The following is an 8234-nucleotide window of genomic DNA, read 5'->3' as shown; positions in this document are numbered from 1 at the left end:
GTCCCGTGATGTTGGGCAACAAGGGGCAGTAACTGACACGCGCCCCGCCTGGCTTGGCTCACCCCACAGGCGGCTGCCGGGAAATCCTCACATCACCTCTTAGAACTTTCCTCCCTGTCGTCATCTATAAACACGGCCCAGGGGTCACCCGCCAGAACCCATTGAGAAAAACCGTTCAGAGGTCAGGCCCGTAAACCGGAATCTTCGTGGCGGAGGTGGGAGGGGTGGGTGTGCGCAGGAAGGGAGAAGCAAAGTTTCCCAGTCACTGGCACGTCATCTGAGGTTTATACATCAGGTTGCCAACCTCCAGGTGGTGGTTAGAGAGTTCCTGGGATTACAACTGATCCCCGTGCGACAGAGGTAACTTCCCCTGGGGGAAATGGCCGCTTTGGAAGGTGGACTCGATGGCATTATACCCTGTTGAAGTCCTTCCCCAGGTCCTGCCCTACTGAAAGTCCAACCCCCAAATCTTCAGGTATCTTCAGAGCCAGTGTGGTGTAGGGGTTAAGAGCGTGGGCTGTAATCTGGGAGAACCAGGTTTGATTCCCCACTCCTTCGCATGCAGCTGCTGGTGTGACCCTGGGTCAGTCACAAGTTCTCTCAAAGCTGTTCTCTCAAGGGCAGTCCTCAAGAGAGCTCTCTCAGCCCCACCTACCTCACAGGGTGTCTGTTGTTGTGGGGAGGGGAAGGGAAAGGAGATGGTAAGCCTCTCTGAGACTCCTTCGGGTAGTGAAGGGTGGGGTATAAATCCAATCTCTTCTTCTCTTCCCTCTCTTGTCTTCTTCTTCAATTTCCCAACCCAGAGCTGGCAACCATATATATACACATTGTACCTTAGTGGAAGCCTGATGTGGATCGGGGCCACAACAAAGGACAAAACCCTGTTATCCTCTGCAGGGTGGGGGGGGAAAAACTGGGAACTGGTAAAAAGGTAAAGGTAAAGGCTCCTTTGGCTTGTAGAAAATTAAGGCATTTATAACTTTTAATTCCACAAATAGTTCAAATATTCCCACTTTATAGGCTAAGTTAAAAGGTAAAGGTTCCCTTGCTCGAAAGCCAGTCGAATCCGACTCTAGGGTTGCGGTGCTCATCTCCGTTTCAAAGCCGAAGAGCCAGCGCTGTCCGAAGATGTTTCCGTGGTCATGTGGTCGGCATGACTAAACACCAAGGTGCACGGAACGCTGTTCCCTTCCCACCGAAGCGGTGCCTATTTATCTACTTGCAATTTCTTGCTTTCGAACTGCTAGGTTGGCAGGAGCTGGAACTAGAGACGGGAGCTCACTCCATCATGCGGCACCCGGGTCTCGAACTGCTGAACTACTGACCTGCCACAGCCTGCAGTTCAGCGTCTTAACCACTTGAGCCACCGCAGCTCCTGGGAACTGGTAGCAGTGACAATAAATAATTTCCATCAGGGAAATGAGATGGATTGATTCAATCAAACAGATTCAAGTCAGGTAGCGCCTTAGAGACTGACGAGATGTTCAGGGGATACATTTTCAAGACTCAGAGCTCCCTTCGTCAGGTTCTCGACACTTGTAGAACGAAGTTCGGGTCCAGTGGCACCTTTAAGACCAACAAAGTCTCATTCATCTTGTTAGTCTTTAAGGTGCTACTGGACTCGAGGAATATAACGGTTCTGTTTAGGGTTGCCAGCTCTGGGTTGGGAAATACCTGGAGAATTTGGGGGTAGAGTCAGGGGGGCAGCGCTTGGGGAGGGGAGGGGCTTCAGCAGGGTCTAATGCCACACACTCTCCTTTCCAAAGCGGCCATTTTCTCCAGGGGAACGCCCAAGCCCCGCCCTCCTCAGGCTCCACCCCCAAATCTCCAGGCATTTCCGAACTGGGAGTTGGCAACCCTCTTCACACAGCATTAACGAATTCCGCTCACGTTCCCGTGTGCCAGTTTAAAAAAACCCCAAAATCGCGCTGTGGTAATTCTGGATCTGGCTGCGGGAAACAGGCAGAAATTTCCATGAGCTACCTGAGGAGACCCAAACCAAACACTTCAGGTTTTCTCCTGAAGACTCAAGATACCTCCAGACACTTTAAAAACCACGAGCAAACAGGGCTGCCGGGCTTTTATTTGCCTTTGGGTTTCTGATGGGTTTCCCTCTTGTGTCAGGCGTTTCCACCTCTTCTGCACAGACTTGAGGACCACCCTGTCTGGCACTGGGGTTTCTCCTCCAAGCGGAGAGTGGAGTTCCGTGGAAATCCTCTTGGCTGGCTCTTATCAAACAAAACAAATGCTGAAGTGAGGGAAGTAGATGGTCACGGGGCCTGTTGCCAAGAAATGTTTAGTGGGAGGAAACAGAGTTTTACTTCAGGCAGAAAATGCGGGATCTAGTCGCCTGTGAGGGGTTAAAGCTAGGGGTGCCAGCCCCCAGGTGGCACCTGGAGATCTCCAGCTATTATTGTTGATCTCCAGATGACCAAGACCAGTCCCGTGGGAGCGCACAGGAGCGGAGCTCCGGCAGTAAGGAGCACAGGGGGTGGGCACACGCAACAAGCCCCGCCCCCTGCTCCCAGCAGCCTTCAGTTGGGCCACGAGGAGCAAGAAGCAGCCAGGTAAGTTGCAGAGGCCCCTCCCCCGGCCCGCCTTCAGGTACAAGCTCTCCCTCCTCTGTGAGGGCAGATCTGCAGTCCAGTGGAGCCTGAGCGGTGGGTGTTGCCTTCTGACACACTTTCGCTGATGTCAGGGGGTGTGGCATATGCAAATAAGTTATGCTAATGAGTTATGCTAATGAGCTCCTGCACCTCTTTTTCTACGAAATGACCCCTGCCCGGGAGCAAATGGCTACTTTGCAGGGTGGACTCCGTGGCATTATTCCCCGCTGGGATTCCTCTCCTCCTCAAACCCACCCTCCCCAGGCTGCCCAGAGCTGGCAACCCCTAGTGAAAGAAGAAGGAGAGAAGAGATTGGATTTATACCCTGACCTTCACTACCCGAAGGAGTCTCAGAGCGGCTTACAACCTCCTCTCCCTTCCCCTCCCCACAACAACAGACACCCTGTGAGGTAGGTGGGGCTGAGAGAGCTCTCCCGAGGACTGCCCTTGAGAGAACAGCTCTGAGAGAGCTTGTGACTGACCCAAGGTGACACCAGCAGCTGCATGTGGAGGAGTGGGGAATCAAACCCGGTTCTCCCAGATTAGAGTCCGTGCTCCTAACCACTACACCAAACTGGCTCCCAGTGGTTCAGCTCCAGCCAGTTTGCAAATAGCGTTGCTAGATCCAGGTTGGGAAATACCTGGAGATCTGGGGGGTGGAGCCTGAGGAGGGATGGGGAGGAGCTTCAGTGGGGCATACATGATGTAGAACCCCCCTTTTGAAGCGGCCATTTTCTGCAGGTGAACTGATCTCTATCGCCTGGAGATCAGTTTTAATAGCAGGAGATCCCCAGTCACCACCTGGAGATTGGCAACCCCAGCTACACGGCACCTTCTACCTTGAATAAAACTTTGTTGGCCGTAAAGGTGCCACTGGGCTCGAATCTTGTCCTGTTGCACAACAGACTGTTCCTCTGCACAAGAAGCGTCTCCCCTCTCTGTTGTCTAAGCAGAAACAAGAGGCCTGTTGTGCAAATGAAGTCGCCTGGGTTGCTTTTGCTAACTGGAGGAGAACCGCTTTAAGCCTTGCGTGAGAAGACGTCCTAAATCAGAGCGGTGCGGTTCATCCTCACCTGACCATCATGGTCCATATTTAGGCCTAGGGGTTGTAGGGGATTGAGCTGCTGATTCTGGGTTTTTCCAGATAGCTCCCTGGACATCACTGCTAAACCCCCGGAGCCGCTCAGAACCAAGAGGGAAGAAGGTTTGTGCTGGAACATGCCCTGCTGGCCTGTTTCTAGCCAATAATTATAGGCCTGCCAGCCCAGGGACAGTCCTGGAGCTTACTTAGGTGGCTACAGCACCAGCAGAGAGGCATTCCAATTAGATCCACGTCAGCCAACAGCTTAGAGTTGCCAACCTCCAGGTGGTGACTGGAGATCTCCTGGGCTTACAATCGAAAGGGCTGCTTGGGAAGATGGCCGAACTGTGGCTCGGAAGCCACATGCAGCTCTCACCCATGTTGTGTGGCTCCCGGCAGGGCAGCTGAGGAAGTGAAGGGGAGGCACGCCTCCCCTATCGATCTTCCCTTCCCCAGCCAGTGTTCCCCTCCCTGGATAGGCTTGAGGTGTGTGTGGGGGGGAAAGCAGAGAAAGAAAGCAACTTTAACTTTCAATGCGTTCTCAAAGCCTGCCCCCCCCAGCTCGGAAGAAGGCACTTGTCTCTTTAAATCCCATTGCCAAGCCAACCGGCAGGGGGCAGGTGGGGGGGCGGGCTTGGAGGACGCATTTAAAGTTATATCCGTTTTTACCCCTTTCAGTTTTATTTTTGGCAGTCTCATTTATAATGTTAATCAGGGCTATTTTGGGGCAGGGACGCACAGGAACGGAGTTCCGGCTGGCTCCTGGGTTGGCCACGCCCAGCAGGAACCGATTAGCATAATAGGCCACACCCAGTGGCAGGAACTCATTAGGATTGGCTACCTTAGGGGTGTGTGGCCTAACATGCAAAGGAGTTCCTGCTCCAAAAAAAGGCCCTGGGTTTTGACAACAAGCAAGGTAAACAGAATAAGAAGCAAAAGGTTGGTTTGGCTGGATGACCACACTTCTGGTAACATGGGGGTGTGGCCTAATAAGCTAATGAGCTGTGCTGTCAAGGGTGTGGCCTAATAGGCTGCTATGTTTTTGCTGTTGGGTGTGGCCTATTATGCTAACAAGTTCCTGCTGGTCTTTTTCTACAAAAAAAGCCCTGATAATAAAAAGCAAATCTGCATATCTTTCAATAAAAACGTGTGTGTGATATCGGGTCATGTCTTGGGGCTCTCAAACATCTGACGTCTATTCTGTGTGACTCTTGCGTTAAAGCCAGTTTGTCCCCCCCCGTCCCCCCCGCTCTGTGGCGTTGTACCCCACTGAGGTCCCTTCCCTCCACAAACCTCAGTTGTTCGGTGCCCCCCCCCCCGCTCTGTGGCATTGTACCCCACTGAGGTCCCTTCCCTCCACAAACCCTGCCCTTCACAGGCTCCACCCACCCCCCAAGTCTCCAAGTCTTTCCCAACCTGGAGTTGGCAACCCTAGCTGCCCTTGGCCAGGGCCTTCAGGAAAAGGTGGCAGAAGGACCCTGCTGGGATCTTTTGAAGGGAGGCCAAGAGAGACACTGGAGCTTTGGCTGTGGGGTGTGCATAGGACACATTTTGGAGCATGCCTTGTTTGACATGGCTTTAAAGCTCATGTGCACGAAGGGCCTGCCAGTCCTTGAGCCGGCGTCAAACCTGGAACAATTACAGAGTTTCAGTCTTGCATGTTGGAGGCACAAATAGAGATGTCAAATGTCCAGAACTTTTGATGCCATGGGGGAGGGGGATGGTTTCCCTCTCCCTTTCTCCCCAGGAACAAAAAAACCCACACATGGACATTTTGGGGGGAAATTGAAATACATGCAATCCTTGCCCTCCCATGAAACCTGAACTATGAAACCTAAACCTTCCTCTTCTAAACTAGTTTTACTGTTTTAGCGACAAGAAAATGTGTTCAGGGGGTGTGGCCTTATGACACACTTCCGGTGATGTCAGGGTGTGTGGCATATGCTAATGAGTTATGCTAATGAGTTCCCCTAGCTCTTTTGCTACAAAATGACCTCTGCCTGGAACAATTACCGAGTTTCAGTCTTGCATGTTGGAGGCACAAATAGAGAAGTCAAATGTCCAGAACTTTTGATGCCATGGGGGAGGGGAATGGTTTCCCTCTAACTTTCTCCCCAGGAATTAAAAAAACCACACATGGACATTTTGGGGGAAAACTGAAATACATGCAATCCTTGACCTCCTATGAAACCTAGAAACGGAGATGAGCACCGCAACCCTAGAGTCGGATTCGACTGGCTTCCGAGCAAGGGAACCTTTACCTTTTTACTTAGCCTATAACGTGGGAATATTTGAAATATTTGTGGAATTAAAAGTTATAAATGCCTTAATTTTCTACAAGCCAAACTGCAAAGAGACCCAGTGCTTGAGAGAAAACCGCAAGCTGATGGGCCCTGTAGCCTAACCTCGCCCGTATACCTTAATTTTTGCTATCTGAAAAGTAGGGGAAAATAGGAATTAAACAGAAAACACAAGCTGTGTGTCAAGTAACATAAAAACATTATTTAGTCAGAAAAAATGGGTCACCCAAAGGGATGATGATGATGATGATGATGATGATGATGATGATGATATCTGCAGAGCTAGATGTGGTTCCAGCCAATGCTCCCTCTGAGCTGTGGAGTCCTGTGAGCAAAAATTCTACTTTGTGAGCTACGGGCATTAAAGTTGTGAGCAAGCAATTTGGCTGCTGCATAAACTAGTTTGCTCTGGAGCCATCCCTTCCCTGAGATAAGACAAACATGTGTCAGCCGGAGGCTAAAAAACTGTGAGCTGGCTCACACTAACTCATCTTAGAGGGAACGCTGGTTCCAGCTCGATTCTGTTTTCTTCCTTCTGTAACTACTGGTTAGAGAGAGCTCCGTTCTCAATGAAACCTCCAGAGTTTTCCTCTGAGGCTTGCGTGCAGTTTCTGCCCCACGTCCTTCTGATCTCCCCCACCACCACCATGGTAGAGTAGTAAGCTATCTGATACCCAATTCTGGTTATATGTGTTGTAGCAGTTTGAGGGAGAGGTGAAACAGTCAACCGCAAGAGAAGAGTCAGGTCAAAAGGGCCACAGAAGCCAGGAAAGCCAGGGATGCCGGCAGCTGTCTTCGTGAAGATCACGTGTCCTTCCAGGTACAGATATCCATATTGGATTTCAGCAGAGGTCATTTCCTGCAGGAGTGCACAGGAGCGGAGCTCCGGCAGTAAAGAGCTCAGGGGGCGGGCACATGCAGCAAGCCCCACCCCCTGCTCCCAGCAGCCCTCAGTCAGAACAAGGAGCAGCCAGGTAAGTTGCAGAGCCAAAACTGTGCAAAACAATCCAGACCAAGTTTTATTCAGGTACAAGCTCTCCCTCCTCTGTGAGGGCAGATCTGCATGTTCCCCCCCCAATAGCTAGCAATCTACAACAGTCTAGAGGAGCCTGAGCGGTGGGTGTTGCCTTCTGACACACTTCCGGTGATGTCAGGGTGTGTGGCATATGCAAATAAGTTATGCTAATGAGTTATGCTAATGAGCGCCTGCACCTCTTTTTCTATGAAATGACCCCTGGATTTAAGAGCTGCATATTCCTACAGCATGCCCACTTTGTCTTTGAAAGCATTTCACTCATTCTAAAAGAGAAAAATATTTCACAGGAGGTTTTTTCATTATCTACTCCAAATTCCTCATTTTTTGGTAGGAAAAATTGGGGGGGGGAGGCCTTGTGTGTGGGGGGGTTGTTGGCTTTACCCTATTTTTCCCCTCAGTTTTTTCCTGGGCCTGCAGATCTCTCGGCACAAAACAAAGTTGTTGTTGTTGTTGTTTTTAAAACAGACACATTTTCATAAAGAAGCATGCCTGGGATTTGCCTGTCCTCGTAAACAGGGTGCCAGGGCCGCATTATGCCACTGTAAGGGTCGCCCACTCTGGTTTGGGAAATTCCTGGAGATTTCCCAGGGGAGGGTGGGGACCTTGGTGAGGAATAACACCACCAATCCAGAGCAGCCGTTTCCTTCAGGGGAACAGATCCCTGTAGCCTGGAGATCGGTTGTAATTCCAGGAGATCTCCAGACCCCACCTGGGTGTTGGCAACCCTGTGCCAATGGGTTCACTCCTAAGGAGTGCATACGATTCCAGCTGTAGTTGGTTAGTCATCGGGCGTTAAATACAGTGCACACATACGTGGGAATAAACACCACTGGGACAGACATATGTAGGACTGCACTGCAACACGTTTAAATTCATAGATATTTGCATGCTGCGTGTGTGTGTGTGTGTGTGTAAAGTGCCATCAAGTTGCAACCAACTTATGGCGACCCCAAGTGCTAACCCTGTTCAGCTTCTCCCAGCAAGGGGCTTTCAAGAGAAGTGAGGAGCAGAGGTGGTTGGCCATGGCCTTCTTCTGCAGAGCCTTCCCTGGTGGTCTCCCATCCAAGTACTAACCCTAATTAGCTTCCCCCAGCAAGGGGCTTTCCAGGCAAGTGAGGAGCAGAGGTGGTTGGCCATGGCCTTCCTCTGCAGAGCCTTCCCTGGTGGTCTCCCATCCAAGTACTAACCATGCTTAGCTTCCCCCAGCAAGG

This window comes from Gekko japonicus, unplaced genomic scaffold, assembly GCF_001447785.1.
Source record: "Gekko japonicus isolate JY-2015 unplaced genomic scaffold, Gekko_japonicus_V1.1 scaffold1207, whole genome shotgun sequence".
Classification (NCBI taxonomy): domain Eukaryota; kingdom Metazoa; phylum Chordata; class Lepidosauria; order Squamata; family Gekkonidae; genus Gekko; species Gekko japonicus.
This window is presented reverse-complemented; position numbering follows the sequence as displayed.